Below are 20,082 nucleotides of genomic sequence, written 5' to 3' on the forward strand. Positions count from 1 at the left end.
ACTGCTGGGATTGGGGTTAGTAGATGGCAGCTCCAGACACCCTACTTTTTTTTTTTTGTTTATTCGGGGCCGCTTACAATTCCAGATTTATTTAATCATTGTCTTTCTTTTCTTTTCTTTTTTTTAAATTCAGTTTTATTGAAATATATTCATATACCATACAATTGGCCATGGTATACAATCAGCTGTTCACAGTACGATCATATAGTTATGCATTCATCACCACAATCTATTTCTGAACATTTTCCTTACATCAGAAAGAATCAGAATAAGAATAAAAAATAAAAGTAAAAAAAGAACACCCAAACCATCCCCCCCATCCCACCCTATTTGTCATTTAGTTTTTGTCCCCATTTTTCTACTCATCCATCCATACACTAGATAAAGGGAGTGTGATCCACAAGGTTTTCACAATCACACTGTCACCCCGTGTAATCTACATTATTATACAATCGTCTTCAGGAGTCCAGACTACTGGGTTGGAGTTTGGTAGTTTCAGGTGTTTACTTCTAGCTATTCCAATACATTAAAACCTAAGAGGAGTTATCTATATAGCGCATAAGAATGTCCACCAGAGTGACCTCTTGACTCCATTTGAAATTTCTCAGCCACTGAAAGTATTTTGTCTCATTTTGCATCCCCCTTTTGGTCAAGAAGATATTCTCAATCCCATAATGCCAGGTCCAGATTCATCCCTGGGAGTCATAGTCTATGTTGCCAGGGAGATTTACACCCCTGGGAGTCGGGTGCCACATAAGGGGGAGGGCAGTGAGATCACCTGCCAAGGTGGCTTAGTTAGAGAGAGAGAGAGAGGGCCACATCTCAGCAACAAAGAGGTACTGAGTGGGAGACTCTTAGGCACAATTATATGCAAGTTTAGCCTCCCCTTTGCAGTAACAAGCCCCACAAGGGCAAGTCCCATGATCGAGGGCTTGGCACATCAAACAGCCAGTCCCAATGTTTGTGACAACATCACCACCAGTCCAGGTGCGGAAGTCCAACACTTCTGCACCTTCCCCCAGCTCCCTGGGGGGGGGGGGTGTAAATATATTTTTTATTCTCTGCCCAAATTACTTTGGGATGTGTTGCTATTTCACTCTAACCTATACTAACCTACCGTATCTCACTTCCTATTTAAAGTTCCATGTAATTGTGGTATTTGAACAAACCGACTGTAGAGTTATACTGTTTAGAAAATATAGATCCTGCACCAAATAGACATCTCTTCCCTCCATCTCACATGGAAGTTGAAGTTTTAAAACACAGTCAGTTTTGACCTTTACCCTTTGGCCCAGTTTGCCCTAGTCTTAACCAGATCTGCTTCATTCATATCACTAATTGAAGTCTGGGCTCTTTCTCAGCTTTTTTTTTTGACAGTTGCTGTATGCACTAATACTGACATTCATATCTGCCGAGCTCTAGCTCTGAGTTTCAGGTGTCTCAGAGATACGCATTGTTCCAGAGACTAATCAGGTTATACACTAAGGGATCAGCATCTCAGAGTTTAGAGATAGCCATTACAATTCAGGAATAGAGTTGACTGCTGTAAGAGCTTACAATCTAGGGACCATCCCAATAATCATGTCCATGTTAGGCTATGTTCTAAGATTCAATTCTGCACATACCCCACTTTGACTTGGAGAAGAGAAACTAATCAATGTTATTTGAGTGGGGTATTTATCCATCCTGGAGTGAGGATGCCCTCCACTGAGAATTCCTGCCTTGATTAGCATCTGGTACTGCTGGTTCCCAGTTTCTGGGTTCAGGGTCTGGTCAGGCCTTTTTAGTAGACCTGACATCTCTCCAGGTTGTGGAATGAAAACAGCACAATAGAAGAGGAGCTGGGAGTGGGGTCAGGTAGGTGAAGACTGGCAGATGGCTGCACTTACTGTGTGTCTGCGACTTCCCCACCATCTTCCTCCTTGTCTTCCTTCCTCCTTTCCTTCTGTCTAGATCTTGCTGCCACCGAGATGATGAACAGTCATCTTGGTTGAGCAAAATCTCTTGATGAGAGAATGTTCATTGCCTGTTACTAAATCAATACATTTGTTGATGCTTCATGTTCTAGTTTGCTAATGCTGCTGGGATGCAAAACACCAGAGATGGATTGGCTTTTATAAAAGGGGTTTATTTGGTTACAAAGTTAGTCTGAAGGCCATAAAGTGTCCAAGGTAAGTCATCAACAATAGGGTACATTCACTGGAGGATGGCCAATGGCATCCGGAAAAACTCTGTTAGCTGGGAAGTCATGTGGCTGGAGTCTGCTCCAGAGTTCTGGTTTCAAAATGGCTTTCTCCCAGGACGTTCCTCTCTAGGCTGCAGCTTTTCTCCAAAATGTCACTCGCATTTGCTCTTGGGGTGTTTGTCCTGTCTTAGCTTCTTCAGAGCAAAAGTCTGCTTTCAACGGCCGTCTTCAAACTGTCTCTCATCTGCAGCTCCTCTCTCAGCTCCTGTGCATTCTTCAAAGTGTCCCTCTTGGCTGTAGCTCCTCTTCAAAATGTCCCTCACAGCTGCACTGTGTTCCTTCTGTTTGTCAGCTCATTTATATGGCTCCACTGATCAAGGCCCACCCTGAATCGGTGGGGCCATGCCTCCATGGAAATATCTCATCAGAGTTACCACCTACAGTTGGGTGGGGCACATTTCCATGCAAAGAACCTTATCCAAACATTCCAACTTAATCCCTGCTAATATGTCTGCCCCACAAGATTGCTTCAAAGAATATGGCTTTTTCTGAGGGACATAATACAGTCAAAACAGCACACTTCAGTTCCTGACCTAATTTTTATTGTTATTGTACTTTTCTAATTATAGGATGATCTTAGTTTCCTACATGCATTTTTTAAATATGTGCTAGCCTCAGGAACAAAAAATAAAAGTATAATTTAAAATTCTTGGGATTTTTGCAAATAATATATATTTTTTGGCATATATATTTTAATAAACTTTTTTTTTGTATCTATATCATACTTTGAAATATGTTTTTCTTGAATGCTTAACCCAGAAAACACAGACACATGCCAAAGAAGCTAATTTAACAAAGTAGTTTAGGAAAAGAAAGCAATAATAATGTGACTCTTCAGGATGCCCTCACTTTGTCTTTGTCAAATTCTCATATCTCTCCTCCTCAAAGATGGACAAAAATGAAGGGATGAAAGACAAAATACAAGTTTTTGAACTGCTAATTGCCAAATTTTCGTCAGCTACAACATGTCTTTCAAAAAGTTCTTTTGTCATTTGCTTTTCCAAGTTTGGAAATAACCTGCGTTGCTGATTCTTTTGATTATTGTTTTAACCATGACTGGCTTTACTAGCACTTTTAGCACACTACACTGAATTGGAGCCTATATCAGAGAGATTGCTGATTATTTCCAGTGTGGAGGAATCTATGTCCACTCTCTCCTCTCTAGGCGGAAGAAGGTCACTAACATCTATTGAAAGCCTATGTCCCAGGCACTCTGCTTGGCACTTTCTTAAGTTGCTCAAAGTCACAAGCTTAAAAATTACAGATTCAAATCCAGAGCTATCTCACTCTGGAGCCCTCTCTGCTACATTGTCAGTTGCTAAGTGTAGTTCAAAATTTTAGAAATCTTTTGTCACTCTGTAGTTATAAAATAACTTCATACAATATGCAAAAAAAAAAAAGTAAAAAAAAATTCTTTATTTCCAAATGCTTAATTTCAAGTTAAAATGTCTTAAAAGAATTTGAGGTCATTTTGCTAGTCATTCCACTACCCGTTTCTTACTCTCCTCAGCTTTTGTTACCTTTCACTTATAGCTACTTGATTGTCTTTTGCTGTACAACAGATTATTCAACCTTTCAGCTTTCTTTCAACTCTTGAATGTGTGTGCTCTCATATATATATATGAGATATGTGTATATGTATATATACATATATACATATATGGATATGTGTATATATATATATACGTGTGTATGAGCAAGTATGATTCTGTTATTTGTTATAGGTGAATGGTAGAAAGAATGCTACTGATATCCATAGATAAGTTCCTTAAATCATGTTAAGAAACTGTTATTAAAAGTTTGCTTTATTTTTCCATTGAATCAAGCACTAGCTACCAGTTACAGTTAGAATTTTTTTGCCTTCTGAAAGTTAATATCACCTTTTCGGTAACCAAATAAAAAAATCAAACTAGGTCCCAGTGGTTATGTCCATATCTAGTTTGTTCAGGTGACCAGGAACTCTTTATTTGTTTGCTTTAGCTTTTAGCTCTTGGTTATATCTCCAAATATGAAAGAGCTGAGAGGCTCCTGCTGCCTCCACAAAAAAATTAACAGCAAACAGACTCCACTTTTTTGGAATAATAACAAGTGAGTATCTTGACCAAATAAACCCTGTAACCATCAAAACAGCAGATTGAGCTGTGCTGAGTTTTTCTACAGGTCTGGCCATGTCAGCCAATCCAGCACACACCAATCCCATTTCATAATTGGAGCCCCCCAAAAAACTGTTTTGGGACCTGCCAGGTGGTTGTACAGAAGCCTCAATTTCTCAGGCAGTATCAGCTCCACTTTATCGAGGAACCGGTGGTAGTTAGTTGGTCCGCAGGCCTCGGACGCCGGCGGCCAACATCGCTGCCGCAGGGTGATCGCGGGTAGCTGGTTGGGAGAATTGCGGTGTCCTTGTCCCTGGCCGACAACGAAGGGCAGCTCGTCACCTTCCCCTGCCACAGCGCCTCGCGTCCTGTTTCTTAGCGTGCCCTTCTGGAGACGCAGCCTGCTCTCTATGTACCACCGGGCCCCGGCCCAGAGACCGCTTAGGGGGCGGAGGCTCCTGACAGCCTGCCCCGGCCCGCTTTCTGCAAATAATATTTTGATGTCTTGACATCCCCTAAAGAATAGGGCAGTAATATGTTGAATGAACCATTAGAATAAGCAAATTCCATAACCACATGGTATTAGTTATTCATGCATTGATCCTCACCAATATCTTTGCTGATTTATTAAGATACAGGCAATTAGAATGAAATGGGCCAAAGTACAATTATGGTGACAGTATTTACTCAAATTGGTACTATATTCTTAACTTGTATAATAATTTTTATTTACATGAGCATCTTTTTACATTTTCAGCTTCATTTAAAAGTATTTTTTATCGGTTAGATAACAATATACCAAAAGCTAGGAGAAACGTGTAAATGTTAATATCTGCTTTTTTTTTTTTAACATTTGCAGTGATTTATAACCCATATTAAATTAGATTCTGCATATCTTTTTGTGTAGTCAGTTGAGATAGAAGACTGCAGAAGTTTTAGCCTTTATGGTATCTCTTTTTCCTTTAATCTTTGTTTCTGATCAGTGAGCCAAGAGCTTCTTAATTGGATAGCAATAAATCAGCTCAGGAACTGTCTTATCTTGACTCATTTTTCTAGCTCTGATATACAGCAAACATGGGAGTAGGTTGAATTTTGGGGTCAAATGGTATCAGACACATACTTTAATCTTTTGAATCCAGTTTTAGTTTTTAAAGAGGAATTGTTGTTTCCTGAATCCATCATTATGGCCATGGGCTACTTTGACCTTTGTATTCCTGTCTATCTGGGGCCCCTTATTTTGCTATCTAGTTTTCTTCTTTCACAAGTTCAACCATTCATCTTGTTTTCTCTCAGATTTTCTTTGGATCACAGTTCTTATTAAACCCTCTGTTAGCTTCTCAGATCCCGTGCTCTGCTCTTACTTACTGCAGGCAGTTTGTATTCTTTTCCATCTTTTGTTGACTCTCTGCATGCAAGGCTGGTTTGGGAAGCCTCCTTGCTGCTTGTTATACATGTGTTGTGAGTGATAAGACTTCTTCATACTGTTCTGAGTAGCCATTATAATTTGATTGATTTTGGAAAGGGAAAAGGAAGAAAGGAAAAATGTCATTTAGAGTCTCCCACGTATAGTATTTCTCAAAGATTTTAAACAGGAACATTTATAAAATAGCCTCAGGTTAATATCTGGCACCTTAGCATTAGGTTGATGTTTCCTAATAGAAGACATGACAAAACTTCATAAAGCATACTTTTTTTTTTTTACATTTTCATCCCATTTCTCAATCTTTCTTTATTTCTTTTTTTAATTTTTATTTTGAAATAATTTCATACATATACGACAGTTGCAAATACAATACAAACCCCATACAGAGAACTCCAACAACCCCCCCCCAGATATCCGTATCTACCAATTTTACATTTCGCTACCTTTGCAGTATCTTTCTTTCTCCTTCCTTCCTCCCTCCCTTCCTTCCATCCTACCTTCCTTCCTTCCCTCCTTCCGTCCTCTCTCCCTCCCCCCCTTTCTTTCAACTATATCTGTTATCTTTCTATCAATTATCTATCTACCCATTTATCATCTTCTGAACATTTGAGAGCAGGTTGCATATATCATACTCCTTGAACTCATAACACTTCCATGTACATTTCCTATGAACAAGGATATTCACTTACATCATTGACTTAACTGCAATTAATTCAAGAAAATTAATATGGATATAAAGCTTAAATTCTATATTCCAATTTTTCCTTATGCCCCTTTTGAGCTTTTCTCTTCCGTTCTTAGATCCACTCCAGTATCCTATATTGCATTGATTGTCATTAACTCTTAATTAACTCTTTTTTTTAAATTAACTATATAAAAAATTTTTTTTAAAAGATATACAATAAAAAAATTTCAAACAAACCATAACAAGGGAGTAAGAAAAAGACAACTAACCTAACATAACTACTTTACTTCCATCATGTTCCTACTCTACCCCAAGAAAATAACCTAATATAGCAACATTTCTGTGAACTTGTTCCTACCATATCCATCAGAAATTAACAAACCACAGTCATACCTGGGCATTCCCAGAACGTTAAATTTACCCACGATAGCTTATCTGTTCTTATTTGGTTATCATTCCCCCTTCATTAATTGCTCTCTATTGTTAGTTCCTCTACATTCTACATTATAAACCATTTATTTTAGTAGTGTGTTGTTTAACCTCCAGGTGTTTGTGAATTTTCTAAGTCTCTGATGGTTATTGACTTCTAATTGTATTCCACTGTGGTCAGAGAATGTGCTTTCAATAACTTCAATTTTTTTTTTTAAATTTATTGAGGCTTGTTTTATGTCCCAGCATATGGTCTATTCCGGAGAAAGTTCTGTGATCACTAGAGAAGAATGTGTATCCTGGTGATTTGGGATGTGATGTTCTATATATGTCTGTTAAATGTAATTCATTTATCAGATTGTTTAGGTTTTCAATTTCCTTATTGGTCTTCTGTCTGGTTGATCTATCTATAGGAGAGAGTGATGTATTGAAGTCTCCCACAATTATTGTGGGAACATCCATTGCTTCCTTTAGTTTTGCCAGTGTTTCTCTCATGTATTTTGTGGCACCTTGATTGGGTGCATAAACATTTATGATTGTTATTTCCTCTTGTTGAATTGCCCCTTTTATTAGTATGTAGTGGCCCTCTTTGTCTCTCCTAACATCCTTGCATTTAAAGTCTATTTTATCTGAGATTAATATTGCTACTCGTGCTTTCTTTTGGCTGTAGCTTGCATGAAGTATTTTTTCCATCCTTTCACTTTCAATTTCTTTGTGTCCCTGTGTCTAAGATGAGTCTCTTGTATGCAACATATTGATGGTTCATTTTTTTTGATCCATTCTGCGACTCTATATCTTTTAACTGGGGAGTTTAATCCATTTGCATTCAATGTTATTACTGTGAAGGCATTTCTTGAATCAGCCATCGTATCCTTTGGTTTATGTTTGTCAGATATATTTTTTCCCCCTCTCTCTTAATGTCCTTTAATGAACCAATATTGAATCTCTTTAGTACTGAATCTTTCTTCATATTCTCTCTCTCCTTTCTTTGCTTCTCTGTTGGTAGGGCTCCTTTTAGTATGTGAAGTAGGGCAGGACTTTTATTAGCAAAATTTCTCAGCATTTGTTTGTGAAAAATTTAAGCTCTCCCTGAAATCTGAAGGAGAGCTTTACTGGATAACGTATTCTTGGTTGGAAATTTTTCTTTCTCAGAATTTTAAATGTCATGCCACTGCCTTCTCGCCTTCATGGTGGCTGCTGAGTAGTCACTACTTAGTCTTATGTTGTTTCCTTTGTATGTGGTGAATTGCTTTTCTCTTGCTGCTTTCAGAACTTGCTCCTTCTCTTCTGTATTTGATAGTCTGATCAGAATATGTCTTGGAGTGGGTTTATTTGGATTTATTCTATTTGGAGTTTGCTGGGCATTTATGCTTTGTGTATTTATATTGTGTAGAAGGTTTGGGAAATTTTCCCCAACAATTTCTTTGAATACACTTTCTAGACCTTTACCCTTCTCTTTCCCTTTTGGGACACCAATAAGTCTTATATTTGGACGTTTTATTTTATCTGTCATATCCCTGATGTCCATTTCAATTTTTTTGATTTTTTTCCCCATTCTTTCTTTTGTTCTTTCATTTTCCATTCTTTCATCCTCGAGGTCACTGATTTGTTGTTCAGCTTCCACTAGTCTTGTACTATGAGTATCCAGAATCTTTTAAATTTGGTCAACAGTTTCTTTTATTTCCATAAGACCTATTTTTTTATTTACTCTTGCAATTTCTTCTTTATGCTCTTCTAGGGTCTTCTTGATGTCCTTTATATCCTGTGCCATGCTCTAGTTGTTTGTCTTTAATTCTTTGATTAATTGCTCCAAGTATTGTGTCTCTTCTGATCTTTTGATTTGGTTGTTTGGGTTTGGGTTATCCATATTGTCTGGTTTTATCATATGCTTTAAAATTTTCTGTTGTTTTTGGCCTCTTGACATTTGTTTAACTTGATAGGGTTCTTTTAGGATATGTAGGACTATTCATAAACTTATCTCTAATTTGTCAGATCTATAGCTTGGTGGCGTACACTTTCTCTAACTAACCAGCAGACGGCATCCATGAGTCACCTATTCCCTTCAAGTCAGTTCTCCCCAATTTTGTCTTTGTGGTGTGTGGGGGCTTGATTCTTGTGGGGTCCAATTGGTGCATCAAGTTTGGGTGTGTTGTTGGTGCTGTCCGCCCTGAATGTGGGGCATGTGTCTGAGCGGTTAGGGAGGGAGGGCAGCTTTAATAATCAAACCTCCCAGGTGTTCCTGGAGATTTAAGGCTGTTGCAAGAGTCTAAACCATCATTTCAGTCTCACGACAGATTGTTTCTGTTGCTGACCCGTAAGTCTTTGGTATTGGCATATGGTCCCTGGGATTTCCAAGTGTGTCTCTCTTCCAAGCTGTGCCCTTCTAGGGCCTTTGCTGAGGGAAGGATGTGCTACATCACAAGTGTACGCCGTCCCTCAAGGGAAGTTCTAGGCCGCCGGGCTTTGTAGGTGCATTCCCAGCCTGCTGTAAGGATGGCTGTATGGGGTGTGTTAATTTCCCCCTTTTCGCTCAGCTCCACCTTCCCAGCTCGGGACATTAGCTGTGGGTGCGTGAAAGGCTATTGTCCATCCTTGATATTGTGGCATGTGTGTGTGATGTTGGAAACACTTCCTGTCACAATGGGTTTTTTGGCACAGCTCTGGGCTGTGGCACCTGTGCTGGGCAGGAGCATTCCCAGCCCGCCAGGAAGATGGCTGCCATGGGCATGATTTTTTTCCCCTTTTGGCTCACCTCTGCCTTCCTCACTTGGAGGCAATTAGCCATGGGTGCACGAAAGGCTATCTTCCATGCCAGATATTGAGGCATTCGCACTGCCCATTCCTGCTGCACTTCACTGTGCAGTTCTCACTGCCATATCTGCAGCTGCTTTTGGGTTTTTTTTAAAAAAGAGCTAGTCTGCCTACAAACGCCAACCCTCGGTTACCCCACACTGCAGTGTGGCTGCCAGATGTTTGGCGGCTGACTCACTCGTTTCAGAATGCAGACTCCTAGTTTCACCAAGTGCATGTTCCCTGTGGATTTAGCAGACCTTGTCCAGCTGGTGCATCACTGGAACTGGTGTTCTGGGTCACTTTCTGGCTTTTATCTAGTATTTTTTACGGAGGTGTTTTTTTGCCCTGTCTCTTCTAGCCACCATCTTAGGTTCTCTTGTAAAGCATAGTTTTGAAAGCATAACATCTTTACCAGTAAATATTTTGTTGTTTTTGAACATTTTATTTTTGGCTCAAATTTTCAGTTTCCGCATTGCTTTGCAATAAAGAGATAAGCAGTTTTGTTTTAGTGGTGACATATCTCTGAGGAGTACACTATGTGCATTGTATGATGAACTCTAGGTTTGTGCCTTAAAAGTTATTCCCTTGAGAGCTTGAGACTTTTTTTTAATTACTTGGTCAGGTTCCAACCAAAAGCATATAGTATTTGATGAATTACTAATAAGATAATTAACAGATTAAGAGAGTGTGTGAGCCCAAGCATGAACAAAGTAGTTGGGAGGAGGTTATCAGCATAAAATTTTTTGGAAATGAGCAGGGTAACTGGAGCATGAATGAAATCAATTTAATATGTGGGAACTTATATTTCCTTGGAATGATATTCTTATTTATTATTCTGTATGGCTTATGTTGAGTAGAGTATTTGAGTCTCAGATGTCTGCCAGATGGGCTAGTTAGGTTTTTCCATAAAGAAACTTATTGCTGAGGCTGATGGATGGTTCAGTCTGTTCTTCCCTCTAAAACAATCATTGTTTCTGGTATCTAGAGCCTTGAAATGTCAGACACAGCATTTCAAAGGGCCCACAGAACACAGATGGTGACCATTTTCTGCCAAATAAGAGGAAAAGCAGGAATCAGCCTGACCATCTTGGGTCTTTTTCTGTTCTCACATGGGTTTGAAAGCTTGAAGGAGATTGATTGCTTGTATTCTCTTTCCATTGTACCTGGGAGAGAATTTAAGCTGTTCAACCAGTAGTTGGATTGTACAACTGATGAGGATGAAAGATAAAGATGAAAGACAGCTTTCTCATAGACCTTTCCAAATGAATTGGCCCCCAAGTTTTTTGGCACATAGAAAAGTGTCTGCCGAAGACTGTTAATTTACCAGCAGCTAGGAAGCAGCAGTTGAGCCAGATATATAAAAAAAGATTGGGTGTGAGCAGAAAATCATTCCTTCCTCTCCATGTTTATTAATGTTTCATCTGTTTTCCTATAACATGATGATACCTGCCTAGTGCAAGTAAGACCCCAGACTATTCAGGTCTTCTCCCCTCATGGGGAATGCACATGATTGGCCTTATTTATTGTCTGAATCTGTTGCCTTTTGCTCCCTTTTGGTGGTCCCTTTCCCAGCCTCAGATTCCTGGTGTACTCATGATGCATTTCCTCTCACCACTTTATCTGTAACTATAAAGCTTTTTGCTACTGTAAGATATATAAAAATGATAGCAGCTTTAATGTGTTACAACTCGCAGATTATTTGAAATTATATTGGCATTAAGTTTAAACTAAAGAGCTTGGGGCAATTCAAACAACAGGAAGTGCAAGAAAAGGGGAGGAGACTTTGAAATCTGAGTTTCCCTGGTATCTCAAAAAAAAAAAAAAAACCAAAAAACAAAAAACAAAAAACACACACAAAAACCCCCCAAAACCCCACCCACAGCTCCTTTACACCCATTCCCTGCTCTCCTCCTCAGAAGGAAGATAAGGAACCTTAGGATCTTACTGTTAAGTACCTCTGTACTTAAAATACCTCTGTACATGTTTCAAGATGAAAAAGATTTGCAAATTCTGTAGAACATTTACAAGTCTCGTGAGTAATTAATAGAAGATTTTTGAATTGAGGAGGATTACATTTGCTCTGAATGTTAGAACAGTGCCACTCGTAACTTTTCAGTGCTTTGTTTTGTTTATTTTATTTTTCCAAAGTACAACATTCAATCTGATACCAGCAAAGGTTTTACAAATCTTAATAAAATGCCCCAGCACATGGTTTTAGCCAATGTGACAGTATTTATGGCTTTAATATAGGATGGAAGTATCAGATTTTACATGTAAGGCATTGTCCTTTCCTTTGAAGAATTTATACTCTTGGCAGTTCTTAGAATCTGACATATTTTAAAAATTATTTGAAGCAAAACAAAACCCCAATAAGTAAAATTTAAGAACATACCTAATTAATTCTTGAGATTCAATTACCATAATAGTTATAATTAAATGCAGATATTATTAAGCCTTCTGAAATAAGGTAGGATTTAGTACATACATTAAAATATTATTAATTAAGACATGGCACATTTAAAGCTTCTATTCTAGGAATGAAAAACACACGGTCTATAAATGTTACTTCTTTATCATTTATAGTTGATAGCTCTATCTTGCTTTTCCATGAGGATTTAATTTTTATTTTATAAAAATGTTGAAATCAGTAGAAATTATGAATTTTTGATGATGTTTTGATGATGGGGACCCTAAAGACAGTGAAGAAAGACAAAGTGCTAACATTTGGGCATTTGGATGGGTCCAAGAAGTGGTCACCATTATAGGTTGTGCTCACGACTGGGCTGGATTTAGTACAAATAACCTTGGCAGGATAGAGTATACTTGAAGGGCAACTCCAATGGGAATGGACAAGCACTGAAAAACAATATATATGGTCCCATACAGATGATGGGATGTAGGGCACATTATCAGAAGACACAACAAGAGTAAAAACATTAGATCACCTGAAGTTATGTGTTTTGATGGGTAAGGTAAAGTGACATAATGCCAGGACTTAGGAGTCCAGGCAGATACGTAGATATTAGGAGCATACGTAGATATTAGGAGGCTTCAGCCACTAGAGTAGAATTCAGGGCAAAATTCTGTTTCAACTGGGAGACTGGCTAGATGAAGACAAAGTCTCAGTTCTGGAGGGACACGTGCATTATGTATGCTACCAAAAGAAAGACTCAACTGCAGCAACTAGGACTGTATATGCAGGTGATCAGAATTGGGGAACAAACACCTGATCCAGACTAGCAGCCAAGGAAACTTATGCGATTCTTTGGACCCTAGATTTTGAACTAGAGTTGTTCATAGTGTCCTTCATAAGATCAGGATTAGTCTAGACACCACAGCAAAATTGATCCTTCATGCACTTTTGGTTGAGGGGAGAAGACGGCTTGGGGACAGGGAGGACAAGAAGGAATCCCCTCTGTCCTGGGAATTCCCTTCAAATTATGGAACAGATGCCATCAGAGATAGCTCTCTTAGAGACATTCCATCAAGATCCACCATTAGATCAGGATCCATGGTTTTGTAATCCATTATTAAAAATACATTTATCTAAATCATTAAGATGAATTAAATGTTCCTGAAGATTCTTTACAGGTATGAGATTCTGAAAATAAATGTTAGTAATAAAAAGAATGGCTATACCATTTGTTCTGCTGGATTTTTTGGATTTTAAGCCATATGAAATCTTCCAGATTTTAAAGATGAATGAAAAATTGCCTTAAAATGAAGCAGAATAAACTTAGAAAAATCTATGAGAAATCCTTATTAAGGTCCTATAAGAAATCCTTATTAAGCCATAAAGCTTTATTTTATCTCAACTGTGGTGAGAAAATACTTAAATCGTATATTGAAACATACCATATTGTTTATGTCTGGAGGTGATTTTTTCATTCTTTATCAAGGAGAAGAATAAATAAGTATAAACATGATTCAGATAGAAACCTCCAGATTCTGCCCAGAGATTTCCTGACCACATGGTAGTTAAAGTTATTCACCTAATCAGAATGACCATTTTACTAATACCCATTTGTGGCAAAAGTATTTTATTTTGGCAGCCATGTAATCTGATTGTATTTATGTGAATGATTTCTTCAGACCACCTATATACATGTTCTTTCAGACAGGAGATACATCTTTGAATATTTCTTTGAAATTATGAAGCTATAGATGCGTAACTCTACTTTCAGTACCTGTTTCATTAAAATAATTATTTCCTGGGGTTCAGCAGTCCACGTGGAGGCCAGGTATGGTGTAGTGGGAAGAACATGAGTTTGGAGGCAACAAGATGTGACTGTGAATCCAGTTTTTGCATCTTGCTATCTCTATGATCTTGGGCAATTTACTTTAACATTTCTAAGTTTCTTGACATGTGAAAGGTGGGTAAGACATCTCCCTCAAAAGGTTGTTGTGGGTATTAAATAAGGAAACAGTTAAACTGTAACAAAATTCTTAGTGCATTCTATATTTTTCCTTGAAGATTAGTTCTCAACATCGATTTCTTATTTAAACAATGGAAATATACCTACCTCACAAGACCGTGTTGAAGATAAATGACAAAAACATTTTGAACAGTACAATGTTATAAACCTAGGGGTTATCCTTACCTACTGAAATCTCAAAAATGTTTCAAAATTTTCTAATCACCTGGCTAATTAAAGTTGTTCACCTAAGAAAGACCATAAAATGAGGGAAAATAATTGTTTAAGAAATTTCTGTGAAGTTCTTATGTGTCTCTCTTTAATGTAAATTTGATTTGACCTCTTCCCCCTGCAGTCCTATGGATAGCATTCTTTGTCTCTTTTGCTGGTGCTTCCTTTCATTCCTGTAACTATTGGTATTCCCAGAAGTTCTGGCCTCAGCCCCTTTTTGATCTCTCATTCTCCCTAGGTAATTTCTTTTACTCATGACTTTGATGACAACTTGTGGTGTAATGGAAACGATTTGGCCTTTGGATTGAGACAATCTTATACTGAATTCTGGCTATTTCACTTTCCGTGTAAACCTCATACAGGGATATGCTGAGTGTCATTCTCCTATTCAGGGTCCTTTCTTGAGGGAACACAAGGCCCAGAATTGTATAACACAGACCAAATTCCCCAGTGTGTTACCCTTTGGCATTCTTAGGGTACCAGGTTAACATGAACATCCAGAGGCAATTCTGAGGTATAGAAGGAATCAAAAGATCTGGAGCAGTGTCACTTTAAGTTTGGTCTACAGACCAGCAGCACCCTGCATCACCGGGTTGCTTTCTGGAAATGCAAATACCTGGGCCTCACCTCAACCTACTGAATCATAATCTCTAGGGGTGGGGGCTCAGGAAACTGTTTTAAGATGTTCTCCAGGTGATTCTTATGCATGGTGAAGGTTGAAAAGTATTAAATTCAAATAGGTAGGTGTTCCAGTTTGCTAATGCTGCCAGAATGCAAAACACCAGAAATAGATTGGCTTTTATAAAGAGGGTTTATTTGGTTACACAGTTATAGTCTCAAGGCCATAAAATGTCCAAGATAATGCATCAGCAATTGGGTACCTTCACTGGAGAATGGCCAAGGGTGTCCGGAAAACCTCTGTTAGCTGGGAATTCATGTGGCTGGTATCCATTCCGAGTTCTGGTTTCAAAATGGCTTTCTCCCAGGACGTTCCTCTCTAGGCCACAGCTCCTCTTCAAAATGTCACTATCAGTTGCTCTTGGGGCACATGTCCTCTTTTAGCTTCTCCAGAGCAAGAGTCTGCTTTCAACGGCCGTCTTCAAACTGCCTCTCATCTGCAGCTCCTCTCTCAGTTCCTGTGCTTTCTTCAAAGTGTCCCTCTTGGCTGTAGCAAGCTTGCTCCTTCTGTCTGAGCTTATGTAGTGCTCTAGTAAACTAATCAAGGCCCATGCTGAATGGGCAGAGCCATACCTCCATGGAAATTATCCAATGAAAGATCTCGCCCACAGTTGCGTGATCACATCTCCACAGAAACATCCAATCAAAAGTTTCCAACCCAATCAACACCAATAAGCTTCCTGCCCACACAAGACTGCACCAAAGATAATGGCATTTTGGGGGACATAATACATCCAAACCAGCACGTAGGTATAGGACACTCTGGATACCTGCTTGAGTTTCTGAGTTGATTGCAGAAGTGTGTATGTGTCTCAGGGCTATTTAACAACAGGTTGCAGGCCACACCTACCTTTAGCTTCCCTTTCCTTGAATTCTTAGTAGCAGTCCTGGGAATACTTAAGGCAAAGGTGGCCTGATGTTAAGGCAGTGTAGCATTAATTTCCTTGGAGTTACCTTTAAAAGTCCTATTCTAAGCTCCATTTGGCAACTGATCTCTCTCAATATTGCTTAATGTCCTGCTCTCAAGCATTACGTTTCTGTTTTACAGCAGCTTGTTGAGAGTGAGTAAGAATCCAGTGAAAGATGTTTCTTTTTTTGGTTGTTGTTGTTGAGGAAATAAGCACACCAGCCTCTTATTATCCTCTCCAAGGGGATCTGTACAACATAAATTACAGTGATTTATTAGGAAAGAAGAACCCATTCTAGTGCCCTTACTCAGCGGTTTTTATGGAGTGCTCAGTAAGTGGGAAAGCATTTGTCATTTTTGGACACATTTAGAATAAATAAAATAGAGAACTAGTGTAAATTGCATAGAGTTTAACATATCAAATGCTGTATGCATGATTTGTATATCAGTACGATCTGGTATTTCTGATTCTGTATTTCTAGTTTTGCATTTTCCCTGCATTTGAGGTATTGATGCCGCAAATCAGCTGTGAGATATAGAATTTCCTTTGTGGGGTCACTTGTGGCAAGGAAGATGCTGACATCTTCTGAGGCAGATGTTGCGAAAGAGTAATGCAGCAATAAGCAGTCAGGCCAGCACATAGGGTGTGTTGGAAAGGAGTGGGCTAGTGGTTTGAAAGTAATCTATGGGGCTTCCGAAATGGCTTTAAAAATTTATTTCTGGGAATCTTTGACAATCAGGTATAACATGGCTTATAATAATTTTGTTGTTATTGTTGTTAAATTGAGATTTAAAATGCACTTACAGTGGAAAAGGTGGATGAGACAACCCTGCATTGCCTTCTTGGGAAACTGGTATGTTGTACTTCCTGTCAGTATTTCTGAATGATAAAATAAAGTGAAGGTCCTGGAGTTCAATTTTATCTCTTCCTTTGTGTGTGTCTAGCAGTTTTTCTTGAATGGGAAAATTGCTTAAAATAGGTATTCATTTATGGATGTTATGTATTTATTTATCTGAAATTTATTGAGCACCTGCTATACACCTAGATCTGGGGTAAAATGTGATTAAGATATTGTTTTACCTCAAAGTAGTTTTCAGTCTTGCAGAGGAGACTGTCAGATCATCTGGGGCAAAATAATTTTTGTGTCAGTTAGAAATATCTATCTCTGAGCAATTAATAACTGGATGATTACTAATTATTGCTCTCGTCTATAAAGTAGTTATTTTAAAAATTTGGTGTGTATTAGAATTTGATGTACAAGTTCTCCTGTGATTTTCTGACCCTATCTTTGGTGACTCTTATTCAATAAGTCTGTGGTGGGGCCCAGGCATGTGTATTTGTAAAGGGTTGTGCAGGTAAGTGTGATGCCTTCCAAAGTTCATGAACCTCTGCTGTGAGGACTTAGAAGCAGGCATGATATTTGCTGTTTATTTGTGGCATAAGTAGATTAAGAATCATATGATTTTTTAAAAATCAGGAATTTGCCTGGAACTTTGAGCCATAACCCACATGAAAGCAATTTAATGTCAGCTTTGTCTGTTGAAGACTTAACATGGCTCATGGGTCAGAGGGATTCTGTGACAGTGTTTTCCCATTCCAGCATGCTAAGGATGTTGGCTCTTGCTTCTTTTTTATTGGTTTGAATGCAGGTCATTCTGCACAGATGAGTAATGGTTTGTGAGCCACAGAGGGAGAATGAACAGTAAGTTCACTGACAGAGCCCACACATGGGAAAGAGCAAGAGAGAAAAAGAGGAAAGCTCGAGGTAGAGGTACAAGACAGAATAAATATTCACCTGGTCATTATAGAAAATGCTCCCTTCTCATGTTTATAAATAAGTATGTACATAGCAAGACTTTTAGAAGCTCATCCATATTTACTTTCTCTATTGTCATTAAATTACATAATAAACACCTTTCAAGCACTCATTAAAGTACAAAACTAACAATGCAGCAGAATTGGAATAGAAAGAAGCCTCAGTGACAAATTATGTGCTTTTGAGATAATGAGTTAATGAGGATGGAAACAGTTGATTGGCTTTTTGTTCCAACGAATAAGGGTGTCAAGTTTGTATGGCCATGCTACAAAAAAAGAATTACTGCTTCTGGCGACATTGTTTCTCCATTTTCGATATTTGATATTTGCTTTATTTTTAATTTTTGTGCTTTATCTGCAAAGGAACATAAAATATATTGTTGCTTCATATTCTATATTTTTAATAATATCCATCTAAATTTAGTCCTTATATTACTTACCTAAATGCCACCCTCCTCTCCAGTATGTATAATGGAATTTCAACAATTCATCAACAAACGTTTTATTTAGCAGCCACTTTATACAGCATTACTGCCAGGTAGTGTGGTGAACACAGACTCATGTGAGGCCCCTGAGGTATAAATGATCCAGATAAATAATGGATAAGGGGGAAGGATGCCACTAGTTGTCTTTTTCCACTTCCACCGAGGCAGCTCACCTAATTTAGAACATCTTGGGAGCAGTTGACCTGCTGACTTGTCTTCTCTTCTGGAGGCTTTGAAATCTATCATTGCTCTGACAGCCAGAGAATTTCACTAACTTTTAATTATTCTCCTCTTGCCCTACATGAAAGGTTTGAAAAAGTCACTCATTCGCTTAAAACCTTCAGTGTCTTCCCACTGCTTTTAAGATAAAGGCCAAACTCTTGTAACATAGCCTATAAGACAGTGGTTCTCAATCACAGGCTAGTTTGCCCCCCAGGGGACATTTGGCAAAGTCTGGAGACATTTTTGGTTGTCACAACTGCGGGGGTTGGTTGTGGTGGTGTTAGTGGGTGCTTCTAGTGGATAGAGGCCAGGGATGCTGCTAAACATCCTACAATGTGCAGGGCAGCTCCTCCCCACCATGAAGAATTTTCAACTGAAAATGTGAATAGTGCTGAGGTTCAGAAGTCCTGCTCTATGGGATCTGACACCTGCCTGTCCCAGCAGCCTCAACTCTGGCACCCTCCTTTTGTTCTCTCCACTCCAGGTACACTGACTTCCTTTCAGTTCTTCAAATGACTTTGGCTTTTTTTTATTTTAGGGCTTTTGCACTTGCAGCAACCCCCACATGAATGCCTCCTCCCACTTTCATTTGCCCAGTTAATTCCTGCTAATCCTTCAAAGCTCAGCTAATAATGCTTCTCAGGAAGCCTTCTTGACTACTTCCACTAGGTTAGATTCCCTTATGCTCTTAGGGCACCATGTATTCCTATGCCTTGGAACTTATTAACAGTTCTGATTAAATAACTGTGTAATTGGTTCTTCCATTAGAATAGAATCTTCATGAGAGCAAGGCCTATTTATTGTGGTATCCTCTTCAGCTGGCATAGTGCTTTGGACTTAGTAGTTACTCAATAAAAATGGCTTGAATGAATGAATCATAAGATAATGTGACAGACAGTGATCTTTAAAAATTAGGTCCATTGCTATTTTGACACATTGGCTGAAGGTGACCTCTCTCCTCTAAATCTATGAAGCAATTTCTATAAGGCAATACCCAAGATCTGGTATTGATCATACACGGGTTTGTATAGTTGCTATAGGTAAAGTAAAGATGTGTTATGTTTTGGCTCTTTGGATATGGATGTTTTGATATGGCAAATATAAAGTCACTCTTTTTTAAAATCACTATTCCTTTCTCCTCCTGTTCTATCCACCTACCATTTTACCTCAACTACTGTTGACTTTCAGTTTTTACTTTATTTCTGCACTGTTTGATTTTAAAACTGAGTATTACTTTTATTTCAGAAAGATGATTAAAATTTTAAAATTCTGTTTGAGCTGGACTGGATTCTAAGATTATACTATCAAACTCTCAAAATTATAATTTTATAGGAGTTTAGTTTTATGATATAACACATACATCTTATAGACTATGGAACAATCTGTGAGAAATGTAATTGAGGGTTAACTATGTAATTTGGAGTTGAGACTAAGGGATCATATTGTGATCCAAACATGCTGCTTCACTCGCTGTCTAATATATATGTGATCAAATATGGTTAGCATAATTAGGCAGCCTACAGAAAGCAGAGCTGTTCACCCTCCAGATTTTTCAAATGGAAAACAGATAGAATATCCTTATTAAATTGATTAATCTATTTATTACCTGAAACAAATTAGAATGAACATTACAGCTAAAGGGAGTAATAAGATAATTTGA

At 38.4% G+C, this 20,082-nt stretch overlaps 1 protein-coding gene and 1 pseudogene across 2 annotated transcripts in view; one reads left to right on the plus strand and one right to left on the minus strand.

Moving 5' to 3' along the window:
• TAFA2 (TAFA chemokine like family member 2) overlaps positions 1-20,082 on the plus strand; it is a 490,256-nt gene that overhangs the window by 180,766 nt on the left and 289,408 nt on the right. The window lies entirely within an intron of this gene.
• Positions 4,209-4,595, minus strand: LOC119543022 (annotated as a pseudogene).

This window comes from Choloepus didactylus, chromosome 8, assembly GCF_015220235.1.
Source record: "Choloepus didactylus isolate mChoDid1 chromosome 8, mChoDid1.pri, whole genome shotgun sequence".
Classification (NCBI taxonomy): Eukaryota; Metazoa; Chordata; class Mammalia; order Pilosa; family Megalonychidae; genus Choloepus; species Choloepus didactylus.